This window comes from Cherax quadricarinatus, chromosome 71, assembly GCF_038502225.1.
Source record: "Cherax quadricarinatus isolate ZL_2023a chromosome 71, ASM3850222v1, whole genome shotgun sequence".
NCBI classification, from domain to species: Eukaryota; Metazoa; Arthropoda; class Malacostraca; order Decapoda; family Parastacidae; genus Cherax; species Cherax quadricarinatus.
In genome coordinates, this window is record NC_091362.1 from 5,559,484 (window position 1) to 5,585,654 (window position 26,171).

The window sequence follows — 26,171 nt, forward strand, 5'->3', positions numbered from 1 at the left end:
CGAGTTCTTTTGTTCCTGACATTATTCTCTACCTTATTTTCTTGCCTTTAACAACTAATTTTTTTATCTAAATTTTCGTGGGTGAGCTGTGCTTCTTGATAGCCTGTGTGTATTTATATAGTCAAAAAGGCAACAAAAATTGGGGACATTCTGAAGAGAAGCACCAAATTTTCTGGGTCGCTTACTATCATGTATTTGATATCTTGGAAGCGATAAGCTACATTTTTTTTTTTATAATTTTAACATTTAATAAAACATTATGCAATATATTAGCAAATCAAGAGGTAAGAGGTAAAATCATCGCCCGTGTTTATAAAATTAAAATTAACTTTGTGTATACAGTATATCTGTATATTTCCAGTAGTTCTCAAGATTTTACAAAAGTACCGCGTGCAGTCTGTGTACATAATAGGGAAACCAGTTAAATAGCACAATACAGCAATGATGCTTTCATTTCTTTTGCATGTGTGTGTAGACCATTCTACGATTCACTATTGGCGTCATTTACATCCCCAGTTATGTATACGTCAGCTGAGCTTCTTGCATGAACAGCTGTGGCATGGAAAGAGTATGTACCCTTTATTCGGCACATGTACACACCCTCATTAAAAGGCTACCTCCCTAACCAGCAAACCGGGTGCTAAGGGTCGGACGATGGGGCCTCATCGTCAGATCAGTATCTAGGTTCAGCCAATGAAGTGGATCTGACAATTGTGGAGGTGGCGTGGTCACCACTCACGTTTCCACCCTTGTCATTTCCATTCGAGAGCTGGTTGAAGCACGGTCTACTCTAGTAGCATTAATTCTGCTTGCTTACTGTGGCGTGCACTAATACCTATTGCTGTACATAGTGTATATAGTATACATACTGCTGTTTATACTTGGTGAAGCATAATATAAGTCAAAGTCATTCAGCTGTGTTTCTTCTACTCCCTTTACACCCAGGATAACAGGCCTTTTTGTTCCTGGGTGGTAATAGCCGTCAGTGCATGCTTCATCAACTATAGGGAGCCTAGTCCACACAGGAAGCCAAGATTTGTTGGCCTTATCCAGAGTACGCACAGCCTCGTTCCTCAGAATATTGTCTTTCACTTTGGGTCAAGTCACTGGTGGTCTGGATCCCAGTCTGGTGGACACCTCATTTAAAGTACTCAGTGTTTCCTAGTAGGTGAGACTGAGTTTTCCACTGTGATTTACCTTGCTTGCAGAAGTTTAACCAGGGTGGGATTTTCCGTTGTTCCTTGGTATATCAATAGGTTACACGCTCTGGTACTTAAAATAATACTTCTTCGGAAGCGTGCCTTAGATTTGTCTGAGTTCTCGTACAGGCAGTGTTCTAGGCTGTCCTTGCCAGGCCTGCTGGCCTGACGGGAGAGAGAGAGAGAGGAAGGCGTTCTTGCTTGTAGCTTGTCTAGAATAATTGTGAGAACGGGCTAGTGTCTCGTGGTCTGAAGTCTAGGCAGGTATAGCCCACGAGAAATCAGCACCAGCCTAGTGTACATGAATGGTACACAATACTGATGAAGAACAATATAGTCTTGTTGTGTTCTTCATGAACTCCAAGGCTGAGGGATTGATTACTTCATCTTTTGTATATAATTCTACATTCTTCACATTGTGACCATGTATTGGTAAAGCCACTGGTTGGCGTAACGTCTACAAATTAGGACACACAGGTGTTGCACATGTCTAATTCTTCACCAGCCTAGTGGCATGGCGCGAAATATAAAACCCACAGCCATACGTGATTGTGATTGGAAAGAGTGGCAGAAGTGAATCTCCATTGCGACCCGTCTTGGAGGGTCCGTTACTTCCCGCGGTAACATGTAAAAAATTAACCAGATACACAAATAACCTGCATATAGGGGACGGAAACTTATAACGACGTTTCAGTCCGACTTAAACCATTAACTAGTCACACAGAGAAGTGCGAAGGGTGTTGATTGATTTATTCATCAGGAACCGCGTTCTGACATGGGTCTGAATCCTAAAATGACCCGTCTGAGGATCTCGAAGGAAACGTTGTCGTGAATTTAATGTTGATAGCTACGATGTGTTTACGTGTGGGGAAGATGTCGATTTAATTCTAAAGCTGTTCTGTGTCCGACGTCAGGGTCTTGCTGTAGTCCCTGTGCATTCCACTGCAAAAAAATATGTTATAGACTGCAGTGTGCTGAGGCTATCGGGCTCCCATGATTGTTTCTGGGTCTTGTGTTGAGTGGTCGGGTACATTTGCTAATAAACGCAAGGACTCCGTTTTGTACACTATGCATATATTCAAGATCTTGACAATGGCTCTGAGTATCCCTTTGTTGTCTACCGAGTCTATCAGGTCACATATGACCTCGATGAAGAATGTAATTGTCGTCATCATTAGATGGCTCAGAGTTAATATGGCATGACTTGCTCTGTTCCCCTTGGTTACAGTGCTCTTCACTGCTGGTTGTTGTGGTGTTATGGTAGACGCGTTGGTGGTAGTTTCTTGTTCCTGCAGCATGAGGCTTGTTGGCTGCTGTTGTCGGGTGGTAGTCTTAAGAACATAAGAACATTAGAAAGAGGAACACTGCAGAAGGCCTGTTGGCCCATACTAGGCAGGTCCTTTACAATTCATCCCACTAACTTACAATTCATCCCACTAACTTAAGCACAAGTGTCGGGAGCCGGCTGAACTCCCGACACTTGTCGTTGATGTTGCTCCGGGGTCCGTGAAACTGTGGCCACTTCTGGACGAAATTGTGTAAATGGTTTAGAAAACAAACAGGTTGATAAATGAGAAGCTTGTGTAACATTTGAGAATCTTTATTCTGGAAACGTTTCGCCAGAAAGTGGCTTCATACCTACACCTTGAAGTTCAGGTTCATAAAATAAACATTTTCCAATCAATAATCCAAAATATTTCATTGATCTTACTCTTTCACGATCACTAAAATATTTAATCTGCCCGGCATGTGAAATCTGATGCTCTTAGATTATATCCATTTGGAAATTTGAGTTTTAAAAGAAATATAATTTTTAGGTGGTTGTAAGTTATTTGTTGCACAAATTATGTATACGTATATAAAAAGAGCTTATATTAAGTGACTTCCATTTACTTGGTGAAACTTGCTAAGCTTATTAGTAATCCGTTCTTTAGGAAGTAATAATTAGATATTTTTGTTTACATTCTTGCACTTGGACAAATATTTGTTGAAGCTTATACAAGCGAAGCCTCGTAGTTCCCGAAAAGGTCATTCAAGCTCCATGGTTGCCACTGAAACTGAAAATCACTGGAGTAAGAAGGTAGTGTTCCTTTGTTATACTGATGTGTAGAATAACATTAGAGTGGCAACATAAGGTATTTATGTGTTTTGCTGTGTTGCGTTCAGAAACACTAACACACAAGAGTAACAGCATGTGGTGCTGTGTTACAATGATGTGTGAAGCGATGCTAACGCGAGGGAGTAACAGCAAGTGGTGTTATTGTGTGTTACACTCATGTGTAGAATAAACACAATGGACTCTCACGCTCTCCCATGTACTCAGCAACATCCATGCCGCACCAGGCGGTCTGGGACATAAGAAACTATTAAACACATGTACCGTATGGAATAGAGTAAAATGAACTCAGTGGTTTACCACACGGAATAAAACACTTGTCGCTTTTCTAAACCATTTATCACATAAAACACTGGTAAAATATTTTACCACACAAACCTATATCCTCGCTCTTTCTCTCTTGTATCCACTTCAACATTACTAAACTTGGTCGCGTATTCCTCACTTTCTTCGCCTCAGTACGTAATTACCTTGCTAGCTTGTCAAGACTTTTCCTGCAGTATATATCAGGTCAGGGAATATCCTTTGGAGTCTGAATGCAATTTGGCCATTGATGAGGCCACAGGTGTTGATTACCAGTCATTAGTTATATGTGATGTGATAGATTACAGAGGGGAGACTTAACTAGTGTGCAATTAAGGTTACGCGAATAACTTCAACGATCGAGGGCCCAGTGGGTGATGGGCCCGGTGGGTGATGGGCCCGGAGGGTAATGGGCCCGGTAGGTGATGGGCCCAGCAAGTGATGGGCCCAGTAAGTGATGAGCCCAGTAACTGATGGGCCCAGTAGATAATTGGCCGGGTGAGTGATGGGCCTGACGGGTGACGGGCCCGGTTGGTGCCGGGCCCGGTGGGGAGGGGTCCGGCGGGTGATGGGCCCAGTGGGCAGTTGCTGTTTTCTGGCCCCCCTCCCCAATGGTGTTCACTATCTGTTGGCCCCCACGATGGTGTTGATTGACTGTTGGTGCCCCACGATGGTGTTAACTGTCTGCTCGCCCCCACGATGGCGTTCACTGTCTGCTGGCCATCCACGATGGTGTTAACCGTCTGCTGGCGCCCCACGATGGTATTAACTGTTTGCTGGCCATCCACGATGGTATTAATTGTCTGCTAGCCCCCCACGATGTGTTAACTGTCTGCTAGCCCCCCACCATTGTGTTAACTGTCTGTTAGCCCCCACGATAGTGTTAACTGTCTGCTGGCTCCCCACGATGGTGTTAATTGTCTGCTGGGTCCCCACGATGGTGTTAACTGTCTGCTAGCCCCCACGATAGTGTTAACTGTCTGCTGGCTCCCCACGATGGTGTTAACTGTCTGCTAGCCCCCACGATGGTGTTAACTGTTTGCTGGCTCCCCACGATGGTGTTAACTGTTTGCTGGCTCCCCACGATGGTGTTAACTGTCTGCTAGCCTCCCATGATTAACTGTCTGCTAGCCCCCCCTCGATGATGTTAACTGTCTGCTGGCCCTCATTATGGTATTCACTGTCTTCTGGCTCCACAAGGGTGAGGACTGTCTGCTGGCCCCCCAGGAGGGTGTTGATTGTCTGCTGGCCCTCGCCAGGATGCTGACCGTCTAATGGCTCTTCGAGGATACTGGCTGTATGCTGACCCCTTCCCCCCCCCCCCTCCCACAAGAAAACTCGATGTCTGCTGATCCCGCAAGAGTATTATAATCATGGAGGAGAGCTAAACTCGTAGGGATTTGATCCAGCAAGGGAACTGTCTGCTGACCTAACGAAGTGGGATGTCTACTGGACCCACAAGGGAGATACGTGTCTGCTGGCGGTGATCCCATACGAAAGCTGTCTGCATGCTCTACAAAAAAGCTGGCTATCTGCTGGCCCATCAGAGAGTTACCTTTTGGCATCATTAGGGACATACAAGGAAACCGTTTGTTGGTACATTAAGGATGCTGGCTATCTTATAGTCCCATAGAAGAACTCTGTGCTGGTCGAAACAGCAAGCAAGCTGTCTTTTGGGACAGCCTATGAACTGGCTGTCTCTTACCCCCACAAGGAAACTGGATGTCTTACGGCCTCACATAAAACTGACTGACTGCGGCCCAACAATCAACCTAGCTGTTTTCTGGCTCCCCAAGCAACTTAGCTGTCTGCTGACCACAGAAGCCTCACAAGGTAGCCGACTGTCTGCTATCGTATGTCATCATTTGCAGAACAATTACGTGATCCCCAAGAGAGACTGGTGACAATGATAGACAGTCTGTTATTAACTGCTTCTGGTGGAAGATAGAATGGAGTGACTGTACCGCCACTCATCAGTGTAATGACTGTACTTCCAGTTATCACAGGTGATGACTTCCATTAATCAGTAATTTAACGCCAGTGCAACACCGTGACGAGGACTGGAGGAGTATTCAGGCAGTAGGATAACTCCCTGCACGTGGCCAGCAAAGTCCTCTGTCGAATGACCAAAAGTGCCAGCTGTGGGTCATCATATAACTGAGACCCGTGTCAGAAAACACTTGTCCAATTTACTGACAAATATTATACCTGCACGGTTATAAATTAGACACACAGTGGAACCTCGGTACTCGAACTTAATTCATTCCAGATGGTTGTTCGAGTTGCGATCTGTTCGAGAACCGAACGAATTTTTCCCATAAAGAATAATGTAAATTTGATTAAACCGTTTCAGACCCCCCAAAAATACACTTACGGCGAATTTGTGGTGTATTTTCGTATGTTATTTATGATTGTATTCTCGTTTTCTTGGTCTCATTTGATAGAATGAAAGATATATTACAGGAAAGAGATGATTTTTGAATGGTTTACAGACTAAAAGTACCTTGAAATTGAGTTCAAAGTAGCGGAAATGTTTGATTTTTGCTGATGTCAAGAGTAAACAAATCATGTCACGCGTCCAATACACCTCAACTGGTAGGTTTAATATGCTTTCACAAATGCGCAGATATTATTTATATCATTTTTTTCAAAAAATGCAGTAGTCTGCATAACAGTAGATCTTCTATTTTTTTGTGTGAATAAAAATTCAAAATGGAAAACAAGCGTAATATACGAGGGGTCCGAAGTGGGAGGAGCTATAGGAGAGAGAGAGGGAGGGGCCAGCAGAAGGAGCATTCAGTATCTGATAAATCATCTTGATAGCTGGATACTAGCAGTGGCGCGAATACAATGTTGCGCCAGAAACACCATAGATAACTTAGAAGCACAATAAAGACGCTGAATGTAATAAAAGGCATATTATAAATGGAGAGGCCGAGGCGATGTTTACATCAGGGTAAACACACTCTAACGAGCTTGCTCTTTGGTTGACTGTCATCACTAATCTTCTTGGGCCCCAAGGTGACTTATGTATACAACATAAAAAAAAATGCAAAGAAACACGAAATTGTTTACAATGAAGTTCAGCAGAATTTTAGACTGAGCGACAGCTGCGGGGAGACTGACGCACATGTTTTGGCAGATCGTGTTTGTTTCGTCAAGTGCCGAGCAAGCGATCGATTACCGAGCGATTTTTTTACCAAACAAAATGGTCGAGTACCGAATTGTTAGATTACGGAGCTGTTTGAGTACTGAGGTTCCACTGTATATGCAACACTTGAGTATCTTAACTGAGGAAGCGTTTTGCCACACAGTGGCTTCATCAGACTTATACAAAGAAGAATGTTGAAGGTCTGAAGAAATTTGAGGCAATCAGTCCCTCAGCCTGAAGTCAATGTAATCAGTCTATCAATCTTGAAGAAAATACAGCATATGTGTGAAGTGGCTTATATACTGTAGACAGGTGAGGTGAAGCAGTCGTGGGCGATATCACAGAGGCCAAATCCAGATGTGGAAGTAGGATTTGTCCACTGATATCGCCTATGACTGCTTCACCTCACCTGTCTACAGTATATAAGCCACTTCACACATGGACTTGATGGACTTATTACATCGACTCCAAGCTGAGGGACTGATTACCTCACATTTCTTCTGATCTTCACCATTCTTCTTTGTATAGGACTGATGAAGCTACTGTATGACGAAACGTTTACTCAGTAAAGATCCCCAGGTGTTGCCCATGTGTAATTTATCAATTTATCGGTCCTTTGAACCATTTTTCTTCAACATTATACCTATCCTGAAAGTGATTTCCGATTTCCATGTCTCACTCTCATTGATAACTAAGCTTCACTACAGGAAGCGCTTTAGCTGTTAATACTCGCTGTCATAAACCTCCTCTCCTCTTCATAACGTATATCTCTTACTGATTTATTCACTATTTGTTGGTTTAGAGAAAACACGTAAGTAAACACTAGGACATATTTATTAAAAAACGTTACGGTTCTGGAACCTTGATCAAGGTCCCAGGACCGAATTATTATTATTATAATCGTGGGGAAGCGCTAAACCGTAGGATTATACAGCGCCTGTGGGGGAGAGGGATGGAAGGTATTCAGGCTTAATTCAGGGAATTGAAGTACAGATCCAATTCCCTAGATCAAGACCCCCCTCACCAGCATCAAGGAACCTCCCTTGAGGGGCCCAGGACAGAAACGTTTTCTAATAAACATGTCCCAGTGTTTCCATACGTATTATTCTCAATCAGATTGTCGGTATTTATTACCAAGGTTTACACCATCCACTGTATGTGTCCCCTACCTTATTTTACAATAATTCACCTTTTCTCAGTCCCCTTCACACCATCTGTACCACATTTCTCTATGACACGATTATTACTTCATCCTATTATCATTACTCCATTATTTTGAGCATAGATAGCAATTTAACACCTGTAGCACCTGTTCATACACAAAGACAGTAGTATATAGCGATGAACAAGGCAAGACAAGGGCAAGACGAGGGGAAGACAAAATACAGCAGGGTAGATTTCTTTACCTGTATGTTCCTTCGCCACTTAATAAGAAAACAAAGACCCACTCAGAACAACGAGTAGTTTCAACCAGAGTAGATGAAAGTCTGCCTCCCAGCCAGGTAGGTAGGTGTGACGTCACCTCGGCTGAGGAACCGTACTCTTACCTGATTAGTGGATTAAACTAGACATATAATTATATACAGCAGTGGGGGCCTAGACTGTTATTATAATCAAAGGAAGCGCTAAACCCGTAGGATTATGCAGCGCCTGTTGGGGAGATGTGGAAGGTATTTAGGCTTAATTTAGGGAACTGGAGCACAGATCCAATTCCCTAGATTAAGAGCCCCTCACCAACGTTAAGGAACCTTCCTTGAGGGGTGGGGGGGCCCAGAACTGCTTTACTCTGAATTATCAGTTGGCTGGTCGAGAGGGCATGTTAATGGTTGTGTGAAGAACGTGGAATGAATAGAACATTCTCGGTGAACGCCACCATATTATCATTGCTCCATCATCATCATCATTACCGTGGCAGGTCTACTGGCCTAATACTAGGCAGGTTCTTGTCAGATCCAACTCTTATAACTAGTGGTTGTGCAGTGAAAGTATAGATGGTCCTTGTATCAAGACACCGTGGTGTTACAGGGCCACAAAAGTGTCATTATATTAATGGTATACAATACCGACAAGTAGATGAGTAAGTCACACGTACAACAGGTGGGCCGGTAGGCCAGTGGAAGGCCTCGGTCAGATGACCAAAAGCTCCAGTGACAGGTCATTATTTGACTAAGACCCGCATCAGGAAACAATTGTCGTGTTACCTGGCGAATCTTACCTAACCTGTCGATGACAGAGGTGGCCTTAATTACGGTATTAAACTGAAGAAGCCTGCTGAGCAGGCGAAACGTTTGGACACTTAAGATACCCACGTATTGCATATATATATATATATATATATATATATATATATATATATATATATATTATATATATATATATATATATATATATATATATATATATATATATATATATATATATATATATATATATATATATATATATATATATATATATATATCTTTTGTCCTTGTCATTATTGCGTGCCAGTGAGGTAATGAGACATCTTGTTATATTATCACACTCTGGTGATCACGTATCAATTAGCAACAGAAAATAATATACATTTTGTGTTGTAAATACGTGAAGGGGTAACGGCGCTAAAACTAATTATTCACTGCTACATTTTCCTCGGAAATTTTAAATATGAACACATGTAAAATATATAATATATTATAATAATCAAGGGGGAAGCGCTAAACCCGGAGGATTATACAGCGCCTGGGGGGGGGGGGGATGTGGAAGGCATTCAGGCTTAATTCGGGGAACTGGAGCACAGATCCAATTCCCTAAATCAAGAGCCCCTCACCAACATCAAGGAACCTTCCTTGAGGGGCATGTAAAATATAGTAGTGACTGATCAGTCTACCACATGTTTCTATTATGATTAAAACATTGGTTAATAATTGGTTGTCTGGGTTTAAAGCCTGTCTACTACACGAGGGTTATTAGGGTTACATTTAACCTGTCAACCACTAATTAAACTTGTTAATCCCTCAAATAGGGATTAAAAGTAAAGTGTCAATTTGTATGCACTGAGGTTAGGTTATGTAAGGTTTGTCAGGAAACAGAAGCGTTTCCTGACGCGGGTCTTAAATGATGACTCTCCGTTGGAGCTTTTCGTCATCTGACCGAGGCCTTCCGCTGGCCTACCATAAGAACATAAGAAGAACATAAGAACGATGGAACACTGCAGAAGGCCTACTGGCCCATGCGAGGCAGGTCCAAGTCTCCTACCGGCTTAAGCCAATGCACCCAACCTAGTCAGGTCAGGTCACATTGACTTAAGGGAGGAACACGGCAACCGACCTGGTAGCACAAGCTATCAGGTCTAACTCACACCCACCCACATCTACTCATGTATTTATCCAACCTATTTTTAAAGCTACACAACGTTCTGGCCTCTATAACGGTACTTGGGAGTTTGTTCCACTCATCCACAACTCTATTACCAAACCAGTACTTTCCTATATCCTTCCTGAATCTGAATTTTTCCAACTTAAAACCATTGCTGCGAGTCCTGTCTAGGCTAGATATTTTCAGCACGCTATTTACATCCCCTTTATTTATTCCTGTCTTCCATTTATACACCTCAATCATATCCCCCCTAATTCTACGTCTTTCTAGAGAGTGCAGTTTCAGGGCCCTTAGTCTATCCTCATAGGGAAGGTTTCTGATACATGGGATCAACTTTGTCATCCTCCTTTGTACATTTTCCAGAGAATTTATATCCATTCTGTAATACGGTGACCAAAACTGTGCAGCATAATCTAAATGAGGCCTAACCAAGGATGTATAGAGTTGAAGAACAACCTGAGGACTCCTATTATTTATGCTTCTTGTTATGAAGCCAAGGATTCTATTAGCTTTATTGCGAACACTTATGCACTGTTGTCTTGGTTTCAGATTACTGCTAACCAGAACTCCTAAATCTTTTTCGCAATCCGTAATATTAAGATCTACATTATTTAGTTTATATGTGGCATGGTTATTGTCCTGTCCAACATTTAGAACTTTGCATTTGTCTATATTAAACTGCATCTGCCACTTCTCCGACCACTGCATCAGTCTATTCAAATCTTCCTGGAGTGCTCGAATGTCCTCGTCAGAATGAATTCGACGGCCTATTTTGGTGTCATCGGCAAACTTGCCGATGTCGCTCTTTATGCCCTCATCTATGTCGTTTATGTAGATTGTGAACAGCAGGGGGCCCAACACTGACCCCTGTGGAACACCGCTCGTGACGCTTCCCCACTCTGATTTCTCCCCATTTATGCAAACTCTCTGCTGCCTATTTGTCAACCATGCCTCTATCCAGGAAAAAATTTCTCCTCCTATTCCATGTGCTTTAATTTTCCTCAATAGTCTCTGATGTGGGACCCTGTCAAAAGCCTTACTGAAGTCCATATACACAATATCATATTCATTACCATGATCTACCTCCTCAAATACCTTAGTGAAAAAAGTTAATAAATTCGTAAGGCAGGAACGCCCCTTTGTAAAACCATGCTGAGATTCGTTGATTAATTTATGCTTTTCAAGGTGGCTACGAACTGCCTCGGCAATTATTGATTCCATAAATTTTCCCACTATGGAGGTTAGGCTTATTGGTCTATAGTTCGAAGCTAAGGACCTGTCACCTGTTTTGAAAATAGGTATCACATTTGCCATTTTCCACTTATCTGGCACCATGCCAGTTTGTAGTGATATGTTGAAAAGATTAGCCAAAGGTGTGCTAAGCTCCTCTTTACATTCCTTTAGAACCCTTGCATACAGTTCATCAGGGCCTGGGGATTTGTTAGGTTTCAATTTATCTATTTGCCTAAGGACCATGTCACTTGTGACCCTAATAGTGCACAGTTTATTATCGTCCTGTTCTACATAATTTATCATTACTGGTATATCGCTGGTATCCTCCTGTGTAAAAACTGAGAGGAAGTATGTGTTAAAAATTCTACACATTTCCTTATCACTGTCAGTGAGCTGACCCGAGGAACTTTTGAGTGGGCCTATCTTGTCCCTGATCTTACTTCTGTATACCTGAAAGAATCCTTTTGGGTTAGTCTTCGATTCTCTTGCAACTTTAACCTCATAATCTCTTTTCGCTTTTCTAATTCCCTTTTTTATTTCTCTCTTTAACTGAATATATCGATTTCTTAATTGGCCCTCTCCTCTTTTGATTTGCCTATATATGCCTCTCTTTTGACCAATCAGATATTTTAATCTATTGTTCATCCATTTAGGATCATTTTTGTTTGATCTGATTTCCCTATTTGGAACATAATTTGACTGAGCAGCTAGAACTATGCCCTGGAAAGCATCATATCGGCAACCATCACCACCTACCTGACCCTTAGTCAGGTCATTCCAGTTCAGCCCACCTAAGTAATTTTTCAGTCCTATGAAATCAGCCAAGCGAAAGTCAGGGACGGAGACTTGATTGCCATTATTAGGGGAATTCCATGATATATTAAAACTGAGTGATTTGTGATCACTCTCCCCTAGCTCATCATTAACATCAAGATTATTAATTAGTGTTTCCCTACTGGCAAGAACCAAGTCAAGGAGGTTATTTCCCCTAGTTGGCTCTGTCACAAACTGTTTTAAAAAACAATCCTGGATCGTATCAAGAAAGTCACCCGACTCTAAATTTCCTGTCAAATTGCTCCAGTCAATCTGTCTATAGTTGAAATCTCCCATTAGCACAACATTTTCGTATGTAGATGCCTTACGAATTTCGTCCCATAGAAGTTTACTGCACTCCCTATCAAGATTTGGGGCCCTGTAAATCACACCCAAAATTAGTTTTTCTCGGCCCTCGAGAAGCTGTAACCAAACAGATTCAGTGGCTGACGCTTCTAATTTAATATCTTGTCTTACACAACAATTTAAATTGTCTCTGACATACATCGCTACTCCACCACCTTTCCTGTTGACCCTGTCAGTGTGGAATAATTTATAGCCTTGTATGTGACATTCAGAGGGCATCTCTCTATCTTTCAGATTGAGCCAGGTCTCTGTTATAGCAATAATATCTATGTTTCCTGCACTTGCAATTAATCTTAGCTCATCTATCTTATTTCTAACACTCCTGCTATTAGTATAGTAAACCTTAAGGGAGCTAGTCCCTTGCTGCCCTCTGCTGACCCCCTTTGTTAGCTGACCTGTTCTATTGTCTTTATTTATAACTTCATGCTGAATGCCTTTTATACATTTACTGTTTCCAACCCTAGTGTTGCAACCTGCTTGTTTCCCACACACACCCATACCTCTATCTTCCATCAGTTTAAAATCATAGGCATTTCACCAATGGCCCTCTCAATCGAGTCTGCAAGTGCTACCACCCCTGCCCCAGAGAGATGTACCCCATCCCTTGCATACATATCATGTTTGCCATAAAAGTTGTTCCAGTTGTCAATGAATGGGATTGCAAGTTCCTTGCAGTATCTGTCTAGCCAGCAATTTACACCAATTGCCCTAGACAACCATTCATTTCCTACTCCCCTTCTAGGCAAGATGCTACATATGATTGGGATCCCTCCCTTAGACTTAATGAAATCTATAGCTGACCTGTACTTATCTAGCAGCTCTTCTCTCCTACCCTTCCCAATATCATTTCCACCAGCACTGAGACAGATAATGGGCTTGTTCCCATTACCTGACATGATATTATCCAGCCTGTTGACAATGTCCCCAACACCAGCTCCAGGGAAGCACACTCTATCTCTCATCTTCTTATTCCTATTACAAAAAGCACGGTCAATATATCTTACCTGAGAGTCACCAACCACAAGAATGCGCTTACCTTCATTAGCAGGGGCAGTAGTACCCTTACCTTCACTGGCCACTGAAGTACATTCATCCTGGAGAACAGAGAAGCGATTTCCTACCTTCAGATCTTCACTCTTAACTTTCCTTACTCTGATGCGCCTCCCATTACTGTGAACAACTCGCCACTTGCAGCAGGTGCTGGGCTGCACCTCACTGCTGGTAGCTGTTGCTACCTCCCCAACTACAGCCTCCTCACAGCGAGAGACAGACTGCACCTCACTGCTAGAAGTCTCATTCCCCACAACTCCAGCCACCTCACACTCTCTCCCAGACCCATTGAGGTGGACCTTCAGCCTCCTAATCTCCTCCTGGAGAAGCAAGACCTCCTCCTTCAACTCTCCAACCTCAGTTTTTAAAACACTGCAGAAGCAAGCCATGCTTTGTAACCGTCCACGCTAATCCCCAAAGCAGCTCAGGGTCTGTGACCTCACGTGACCGGTCCACCCCTTTAAAAATTATGGTCAATTATAACCATTTTATTTTTGTTCTATATACACAGAGATACATACACCTCTCTGTGTGTACACAGAGATACATACACCTCTCTGTGTGTACACAGAGATACATACACCTCTCTGTGTGTACACAGAGATACATACACCTCTCTGTGTGTACACAGAGATACATACACCTCTCTGTGTGTACACAGAGATACATACACCTCTCTGTGTGTACACAGAGATACATACACCTCTCTGTGTGTACACAGAGATACATACACCTCTCTGTGTGTACACAGAGATACATACACCTCTCTGTGTGTACACAGAGATACATACACCTCTCTGTGTGTACACAGAGATACATACACCTCTCTGTGTGTACACAGAGATACATACACCTCTCCGTGTATACACAGAGATACATACACCTCTCCGTGTATACACAGAGATACATACACCTCTCCGTGTGTACACAGAGATACATACACCTCTCCGTGTGTACACAGAGATACATACACCTCTCTGTGTGTACACAGAGATACATACACCTCTCCGTGTGTATACAGAGATACATACACCACCTCTCCGAGTATACACAGAGATACATACACCTCTCCGTGTGTACACAGAGATACATACACCTCTCCATGTATACACAGAGATACATACACCTCTCCGTGTATACACAGAGATACATACACCTCTCCGTGTGTACACAGAGTTACATACACCTCTCTGTGTGTACACAGAGATACATACACCTCTCCGTGTGTACACAGAGATACATACACCTCTCCGTGTATACACAGAGATACATACACCTCTCTGTGTGTACACAGAGATACATACACCTCTCCGTGTGTACACAGAGATACATACACCACCTCTCCGAGTATACACAGAGATAAGAACATAAGAACATAAGAACGAAGGAACACTGCAGAAGGCCTACTGGCCCATGCGAGGCAGGTCCAAGTCTCCTACCGGCTTAAGCCAATGCACCCAACCTAGTCAGGTCAGGTCACATTGACTTAAGGGAGGAACACGGCAAACGACCTGGTAGCACAAGCTATCAGGTCTAACTCACACCCACCCACATCTACTCATGTATTTATCCAACCTATTTTTAAAGCTACACAACGTTCTGGACTCTATAACGGTGAAAGTTAAGACACATGTGCAACATCTGGAAATCTTTATTGTAGTAGACGTTTCGCCATCCAGTGGCTTTATCAATACAGATTCTAGGACATAATAGGAAGACAGTAGAACTATATACAAAAGATGAGGTAATCAGTCCCTCGGCCTTGGAGTTAGTGTTCACAGCATCGTGAACACTTGGGAGTTTGTTCCACTCATCCACAACTCTATTACCAAACCAGTACTTTCCTATATCCTTCCTGAATCTGAATTTTTCCAACTTAAAACCATTGCTGCGAGTCCTGTCTAGGCTAGATATTTTCAGCACACTATTTACATCCCCTTTATTTATTCCTGTCTTCCATTTATACACCTCAATCATATCCCCCCTAATTCTACGTCTTTCTAGAGAGTGCAGTTTCAGGGCCCTTAGTCTATCCTCATAGGGAAGGTTTCTGATACATGGGATCAACTTTGTCATCCTCCTTTGTACATTTTCCAGAGAATTTATATCCATTCTGTAATACGGTGACCAAAACTGTGCAGCATAATCTAAATGAGGCCTAACCAAGGATGTATAGAGTTGAAGAACAACCTGAGGACTCCTATTATTTATGCTTCTTGATATGAAGCCAAGGATTCTATTAGCTTTATTGCGAACACTTATGCACTGTTGTCTTGGTTTCAGATTGCTGCTAACCAGAACTCCTAAATCTTTTTCGCAATCCGTAATATTAAGATCTACATTATTTAGTTTATATGTGGCATGGTTATTGTCCTGTCCAACATTTAGAACTTTGCATTTGTCTATATTAAACTGCATCTGCCACTTCTCCGACCACTGCATCAGTCTATTCAAATCTTCCTGGAGTGCTCGAATGTCCTCGTCAGAATGAATTCGACGGCCTATTTTGGTGTCATCGGCAAACTTGCCGATGTCGCTCTTTATGCCCTCATCTATGTCGTTTATGTAGATTGTGAACAGCAGGGGGCCCAACACTGACCCCTGAGGAACACCGCTCGTGACGCTTCCCCACTCTGATTTCTCCCCATTTATGCAAACTCTCTGCTGCCTATTTGTCAACCATGCCTCTATCCAGGAAAAAATTTCTCCTCCTATTCCAAGTGCTTTAATTTTCCTCAATAGTCTCTGATGTGGGACCCTGTCAAAAGCCTTACTGAAGTCCATATACACAATATCATATTCATTACCATGATCTACCTCCTCAAATACCTTAGTGAAAAAAGTTAATAAATTCGTAAGGCAGGAACGCCCCTTTGTAAAACCATGCTGAGATTCGTTGATTAATTTATGCTTTTCAAGGTGGCTACGAACTGCCTCGGCAATTATTGATTCCATAAATTTTCCCACTATGGAGGTTAGGCTTATTGGTCTATAGTTCGAAGCTAAGGACCTGTCACCTGTTTTGAAAATAGGTATCACATTTGCCATTTTCCACTTATCTGGCACCATGCCAGTTTGTAGTGATATGTTGAAAATATTAGCCAAAGGTGTGCTAAGCTCCTCTTTACATTCCTTTAGAACCCTTGCATACAGTTCATCAGGGCCTGGGGATTTGTTAGGTTGTAATTTATCTATTTGCCTAAGGACCATGTCACTTGTGACCCTAATAGTGCACAGTTTATTATCGTCCTGTTCTACATAATTTATCATTACTGGAATATCGCTGGTATCCTCCTGTGTAAAAACTGAGAGGAAGTATGTGTTAAAAATTCTACACATTTCCTTATCACTGTCAGTGAGCTGACCCGAGGAACTTTTGAGTGGGCCTATCTTGTCCCTGATCTTACTTCTGTATACCTGAAAGAATCCTTTTGGGTTAGTCTTCGATTCTCTTGCAACTTTAACCTCATAATCTCTTTTTGCTTTTCTAATTCCCTTTTTTATTTCTCTCTTTAACTGAATATATCGATTTCTTAATTGCCCCTCTCCTCTTTTGATTTGCTTATATATGCCTCTCTTTTGACCAATCAGATATTTTAATCTATTGTTCATCCATTTAGGATCATTTTTGTTTGATCTGATTTCCCTATTTGGAACATAATTTGACTGAGCAGCTAGAACTATGCCCTGGAAAGCATCATATCGGCAACCATCACCACCTACCTGACCCTTAGTCAGGTCATTCCAGTTCAGCCCACCTAAGTAATTTTTCAGTCCTATGAAATCAGCCAAGCGAAAGTCAGGGACGGAGACTTGATTGCCATTATTAGGGGAATTCCATGATATATTAAAACTGAGTGATTTGTGATCACTTTCCCCAAGCTCATCATTAACCTCAAGATTATTAATTAGTGTTTCCATACTGGCAAGAACCAAGTCAAGGAGGTTATTTCCCCTAGTTGGCTCTGTCACAAACTGTTTTAAAAAACAATCCTGGATCGTATCAAGAAAGTCACCTGACTCTAAATTTCCTGTCAAATTGCTCCAGTCAATCTGTCTATAGTTGAAATCTCCCATTAGCACAACATTTTCGTATGTAGATGCCTTACGAATTTCGTCCCATAGAAGTTTACTGCACTCCCTATCAAGATTTGGGGCCCTGTAAATCACACCCAAAATTAGTTTTTCTCGGCCCTCGAGAAGCTGTAACCAAACAGATTCAGTGGCTGACGCTTCTAATTTAATATCTTGTCTAACACAACAATTTAAATTGTCTCTGACATACATCGCTACTCCACCACCTTTCCTGTTGACCCTGTCAGTGTGGAATAATTTATAGCCTTGTATGTGACATTCAGAGGGCATCTCTCTATCTTTCAGATTGAGCCAGGTCTCTGTTATAGCAATAATATCTATGTTTCCTGCACTTGCAATTAATCTTAGCTCATCTATCTTATTTCTTACACTCCTGCTATTAGTATAGTAAACCTTAAGGGAGCTAGTCCCTTGCTGCCCTCTGCTGTCCCCCTTTGTTTGCTGACCTGATCTATTGTCTTTATTTATAACTTCATGCTGAATGCCTTTTATACATTTACTGTTTCCAACCCAAGTGTTGCAACCTGCTTGTTTCCCACACACACCCATACCTCTATCTTCCATCAGTTTAAAATCATAGGCATTTCACCAATGGCCTTCTCAATCGAGTCTGCAAGTGCTACCACCCCAGCCCCAGAGAGATGTACCCCATCCCTTGCATACATATCATGTTTGCCATAAAAGTTGTTCCAGTTGTCAATGAATGGGATTGCAAGTTCCTTGCAGTATCCGTCTAGCCAGCAATTTACACCAATTGCCCTAGACAACCATTCATTTCCTACTCCCCTTCTAGGCAAGATGCTACATATGATTCATACACCTCTCCGTGTGTACACAGAGATACATACACCTCTCCGTGTATACACAGAGATACATACACCTCTCCGTGTATACACAGAGATACATACACCTCTCCGTGTATACACAGAGATACATACACCTCTCCGTGTGTACACAGAGATACATACACCTCTCCGTGTATACACAGAGATACATACACCTCTCTGTGTGTACACAGAGATACATACACCTCTCTGTGTGTACACAGAGATACATACACCCCTCCGTGTGTACACAGAGATACATACACCTCTCTGTGTGTACACAGAGATACATACACCTCTCCGTGTGTACACAGAGATACATACACCACCTCTCCGAGTATACACAGAGATACATACACCTCTCCGTGTGTACACAGAGATACATACACCTCTCCGTGTATACACAGAGATACATACACCTCATCGTGTATGCACAGAGATACATACACCTCTCCGTGTGTACACAGAGATACATACACCTCTCCGTGTATACACAGAGATACATACACCTCTCCGTGTATACACAGAGATACATACACCTCTCCGTGTGTACACAGAGATACATACACCTCTCCGTGTGTACACAGAGATACATACACCTCTCTGTGTGTACACAGAGATACATACACCTCTCCGTGTATACACAGAGATACATACACCACCTCTCCGAGTATACACAGAGATACATACACCTCTCCGTGTGTACACAGAGATACATACACCTCTCCGTGTGTACACAGAGATACATACACCTCTCTGTGTGTACACAGAGATACATACACCTCTCCGTGTATACACAGAGATACATACACCACCTCTCCGAGTATACACAGAGATACATACACCTCTCCGTGTGTACACAGAGATACATAAGAACATAAGAACGAAGGAACACTGCAGAAGGCCTACTGGCCCATGCGAGGCAGGTCCAAGTCTCCTACCGGCTTAAGCCAATGCACCCAACCTAGTCAGGTCAGGTCACATTGACTTAAGGGAGGAACACGGCAACCGACCTGGTAGCACAAGCTATCAGGTCTAACTCACACCCACCCACATCTACTCATGTATTTATCCAACCTATTTTTAAAGCTACACAACGTTCTGGCCTCTATAACGGTACTTGGGAGTTTGTTCCACTCATCCACAACTCTATTACCAAACCAGTACTTTCCTATATCCTTCCTGAATCTGAATTTTTCTAACTTAAAACCATTGCTGCGAGTCCTGTCTAGGCTAGATATTTTCAGCACACTATTTACATCCCCTTTATTTATTCCTGTCTTCCATTTATACACCTCAATCATATCCCCCCTAATTCTACGTCTTTCTAGAGAGTGCAGTTTCAGGGCCCTTAGTCTATCCTTATAGGGAAGGTTTCTGATACATGGGATCAACTTTGTCATCCTCCTTTGTACATTTTCCAGAGAATTTATATTCATTCTGTAATACGGTGACCAAAACTGTGCAGCATAATCTAAATGAGGCCTAACCAAGGATGTATAGAGTTGAAGAACAACCTGAGGACTCCTATTATTTATGCTTCTTGATATGAAGCCAAGTTTTCTATTAGCTTTATTGCGAACACTTATGCACTGTTGTCTTGGTTTCAGATTACTGCTAACCAGAACTCCTAAATCTTTTTCGCAATCCGTAATATTAAGATCTACATTATTTAGTTTATATGTGTCATGGTTATTGTCCTGTCCAACATTTAGAACTTTGCATTTGTCTATATTAAACTGCATCTGCCACTTCTCCGACCACTGCATCAGTCTATTCAAATCTTCCTGGAGTGCTCGAATGTCCTCGTCAGAATGAATTCGACGGCCTATTTTGGTGTCATCGGCAAACTTGCCGATGTCGCTCTTTATGCCCTCATCTATGTCGTTTATGTAGATTGTGAACAGCAGGGGGCCCAACACTGACCCCTTTGGAACACCGCTCGTGACGCTTCCCCACTCTGATTTCTCCCCATTTATGCAAACTCTCTGCTGCCTATTTGTCAACCATGCCTCTATCCAGGAAAAAATTTCTCCTCCTATTCCATGTGCTTTAATTTTCCTCAATAGTCTCTGATGTGGGACCCTGTCAAAAGCCTTACTGAAGTCCATATACACAATATCATATTCATTACCATGATCTACCTCCTCAAATACCTTAGTGAAAAAAGTTAATAAATTCGTAAGGCAGGAACGCCCCTTTGTAAAACCATGCTGAGATTCGTTGATTAATTTGTGCTTTTCAAGGTGGCTACGAACTGCCTCGGCAATTATTGATTCCATAAATTTTCCCACTATGGAGGTTAGGCTTATTGGTCTATAGTTCGAAGCTAAGGACCTGTCACCTGCTTTGAAAATAGGTATCACATTTGCCATTTTCCACTTATCTGGCACCATGCCAGTTTGTAGTGATATGTTGAAAAGATTAGACAAAAGTGTGCTAAGCTCCTCTTTACATTCCTTTAGAACCCTTGCATACAGTTCATCAGGGCCTGGGGATTTGTTAGGTTTTAATTTATCTATTTGCCTAAGGACCATGTCACTTGTGACTCTAATCGTGCACAGTTTATTATCGTCCTGTTCTACATAATTTATCATTACTGGAATATCGCTGGTATCCTCTCCGTGTATACACAGAGATACATACACCTCTCCGTGTATACACAGAGATACATACACCTCTCCGTGTGTACACAGAGATACATACACCTCTCCGTGTATACACAGAGATACATACACCTCTCCGTGTATACACAGAGATACATACACCTCTCCGTGTATACACAGAGATATATACGCCTCTCCGTGTGTACACAGAGATACATACGTGTGTATCCCGTGAGCAAATTTGAAAATAAACATTTAATGTAACGGATGATTTTTCACAAGCTGTATGATAGTAATTAATTATGAAAAATATTATTCATACTCAGAACACAGAATGAAACAGTTTATTAGAGAGAGAAAAATAAACAGATCGGGTTTATATTTTTTCCGTGAAGGATTTTCTTGACAAGATAATTAATATATGTACATTCTCTGACCAGTGGTCTAGTATGGTATACACCGAGAGGTGTATGTCTCTCGTTGTATACACCGAGAGGTGTATGTCTCTCGTTGTATACACCGAGAGGTGTATGTCTCTCGTTGTATACACCGAGAGGTGTATGTCTCTCGTTGTATACAACGAGAGGTGTATGTCTCTCGTTGTATACACCGAGAGGTGTATGTCTCTCGTTGTATACACCGAGAGGTGTATGTCTCTCGTTGTATACAACGAGAGGTGTATGTCTCTCGTTGTATACACCGAGAGGTGTATGTCTCTCGTTGTATACACCGAGAGGTGTATGTCTCTCGTTGTATTCAACGAGAGGTGTATGTCTCTCGTTGTATACAACGAGAGGTGTATGTCTCGTTGTATACAACGAGAGGTGTATGTCTCTCGTTGTATACAACGAGAGGTGTATACAACGAGCTGAGAGTTTACATTAAGAAGTATTTTAGTAATATAAGTATCCCTGAGTGATGGTGAACAAGTTGCCGCGGATTTAATGACTCTTTCTGTAGTCGATAGGATTTAAATCTAACTAGCCAATCAGTTAGGCTACATGAAGACTATCACACAAAGTTACTATCACAGATGTAAACAATGAACTGTAACAAGTAGACAAAAATGTGTTTATAAAGTATCTTTTTAATTTAACCAACGGACACTGTGCACTCGACAACAGCAACAACAGCAACAATAACACCAACAACAGAGCTACAACAACTACTACTATTACTACTACTAATACTGCTTCACACGATGAATAATGCTGCGCAGTATTCACCACATGATAGATGTATAACACTGTACAGTGCTCACCACATGATAGGTAGGTGACACCATGCGGTGTCTGCCACATAACAGATGGACGACACTGCACTATTCACAACATGCTAGACAGATGACACGATAGTGTGTTCACTAAAACTCTCCTTCAGAAGTCTGCGAGGAAATCCGCTACCAAATTAAGGAGGTAACAAGCGGAGTGATAACGAGCATAAAAACAGCAGAAGGAGACAGTGTGGAGGGAATCATATGAGTACAGTGTAAGCTAGTGTCGTTTGTCAAGATCACGAGGACTCTAGTGGCAATGTTCAGTCTTCGCCCTTGCATTAAAGAAAATTGTCTGGAGCTGAGAATACCAGTGTGCAACACGTTACTGTTTTATTTGTGGTTGGGAATACTAGCGTGTATCTCACACAATATTTGTGGTTGGGAATAACAGCATTAGACAAGATTCAGTTATACACACACGCTATTTGTTGTTGAGATTACAAGTGTATGGTGAAATAAAATATATACTCACACACTACATAGTTGGATATATATATATATATATATATATATATATATATATATATATATATATATATATATATATATATATATATATATATATATATATATATATATATATATATATATATATATATATATATATATGTAAAACTGATCAATTAGCAAGAACTCATTTAAAATTAAGTCCTTTCTAAAATTTTCTCTTATACGTTTAAAGATATATTTTTTCATTAATATTAATGTAAAAAAATATAATTTTGCACCAAAAGAGTGTTAGAAAACTTACCTAACCTTATTATAACAAGAAAAATTTATTTTAGCCTAACCCAACTAAATATATTTTAGATTTGTTTACAATAATTTAATACTAAACAAACACAGTGAAATATATTTTTTCGTTAGGTTCAGAATGATTTTGGAGATATTATTGCATACACAAATTTTCGCTTGTCCTATATGGCAAGATGAGCGTTGCTATTTAAGCCAATATCGCAAGTTCTGACTATTCGGCACGACATATATATATATATATATATATATATATATATATATATATATATATATATATATATATATATATATATATATATATATATATATATATATATATATATATATATATATATATATATATATATATATGCAAAACAACCACTCTGAAAGAATAGAGAAATTCCAAGCGCTTTCGTGACTACTCACATTATCAAGGAACTATGAAAGTGAAGCATCCAAGGAAGCTATATAAGGGGTCGGCCAGCACCTCACTATCAGATCCCACAACGGTTAAACACGTGACGCGCGGCGAGCCAACTTGGATAGGTCCTTTGCAAAACTCACCCCCAAGCTATTTATTTTTCCAGTGTATTATTAAATTCTACCCAAATTCTATTAATTATAAATGGATCTAATTTATATAAACCAAAGGAAATATTCATATTATTGTCAAAACTGCTTTTTATGAAACAAGATTCAATTATATTCCTGTCGACCATGGACTTGCTTGATACTACTTTCTCAACTTTTTGAAAATCAATTGGATGGTTAAAATCTCTTACATGAATAAATAGAGCATTGGAATCTTGTCCAGTTCTAATGCTATATTTATGTTGTTTTAATCTTAGTTCGAGATTTTTACCAGTTTGACCGTAATAAACTTTATCGCAAATTTTACAAGGAATCTTATAGACACATCCATCAGCATTTTGGGGGGAATTCTTAATCAAAAGTTTTTTTACTGTATCAAGATTTTTGAATACAACTTTAATATTAAAAGTCTTAAGAAGAGAAGGCATATCAACCAAGTTTTCATGGTAAGGGAGAACCAACATATTTTTAGTTGAATAAGGCTGGTTGCCCTTTTTTGGATTATAAAAAGTGTTCCTAGCAACTTTAAAAGATTTATCAATTACATTTCTTGGGTATTTTAAATCATTACCTATTTCATAAATTTTGGATATTTCCTCATCTATGAACTCAGGACTACAAATTCGTAAAGCTCTCAAAAACATTGATGAGAAAACAGACAGTTTGACTCTATCTTGATGCGAGGAATAATAGTGGACATAGGAACAGTTATTTGTAGGTTTTCTGTAAATTTTAAATTTGAATTCATTATTACCCTTAATAATTAAAACATCTAGAAAAGGCAATGAGTTATTTTCTTCAAACTCAACAGTAAAGTTTATAGAATGGGCTAAGCTATTTAATTTTCCAAGAAAATGGTGTATATCTACATTTTTGGGCATAAGACACAAAATATCATCAACATATCTGAACCATTTAGCTCTATTAGATGAAAATTTTAGATGAAATTTTAGACAAACATACAACTGCTGCTCTAGGTTTTGGCCTAAGTTTTGCAACTTCAAAAAAACTTAATAATGTTGAAATTGCAAAAGCCTTTTGTAACTTTGAAAAATTTTCTGATTTATCCTCTGATGAAATTAATATTAGTAAAGGAATGGTATACAGCTCTATGTTAAAACCAAACATTCCCAATTGCCCTCAAAGATTCTTTAAGTCTTATGATACACTTAATAACAATAAAAATTTGCGCCTTACTAAAGCAGACAAAATAAATGCAATAGTAATTATGAAAGAAAATGATTACCAAGAAAAAATGAATAATCTCTTAGATGATACTGAAACCTATTCTAAACTTAGGAAAAATCCCCTAGAAACCGTTAACAGCAATTTCAATAAAACAATAAAACTTCTACTGAAAGGCAAAGATGAATTAGTCAAACAATTTACTTCCACTAATCCATCTTTACCTTACATGTATGGACTAATAAAAACACACAAACCAGGGAATCCAGTCAGACCAATTATTAGCTCCATAGGGTCAGTTTCATATAAATTATCCAAATGGCTTGTTGATATTTTGAGCCATATTGTTGGCAAAATTTCTAACTTTAATGTTAAAAACAACATAGACTTGGTTGATAAATTAAGCTCCTTGACTGACTTAAATGATTTTAACATGGTTAGTTTTGATGTTACTTCCTTGTTTACGAAAGTTCCTGTTGATGATTTATTAAGTTTCTTATCTGAAGAACTCGTTAACTATGATTTACCATTGCCTGTTCCTACTATCATTAAACTTATTAAACTTTGCATTGTTGATGCAAAATTTGTATTTAATGATAAGTTTTACACTCAGAAGTTTGGTATGGCAATGGGAAATCCTCTTTCACCTGTTCTTAGTAACCTATACATGGAATTTTTTGAAACAAGGTTGCTTAACACAATCCTCCCTAATAGAGCTAAATGGTTCAGATATGTTGATGATATTTTGTGTCTTATGCCCAAAAATGTAGATATACACCATTTTCTTGGAAAATTAAATAGCTTAGCCCATTCTATAAACTTTACTGTTGAGTTTGAAGAAAATAACTCATTGCCTTTTCTAGATGTTTTAATTATTAAGGGTAATAATGAATTCAAATTTAAAATTTACAGAAAACCTACAAATAACTGTTCCTATGTCCACTATTATTCCTCGCATCAAGATAGAGTCAAACTGTCTGTTTTCTCATCAATGTTTTTGAGAGCTTTACGAATTTGTAGTCCTGAGTTCATAGATGAGGAAATATCCAAAATTTATGAAATAGGTAATGATTTAAAATACCCAAGAAATGTAATTGATAAATCTTTTAAAGTTGCTAGGAACACTTTTTATAATCCAAAAAAGGGCAACCAGCCTTATTCAACTAAAAATATGTTGGTTCTCCCTTACCATGAAAACTTGGTTGATATGCCTTCTCTTCTTAAGACTTTTAATATTAAAGTTGTATTCAAAAATCTTGATACAGTAA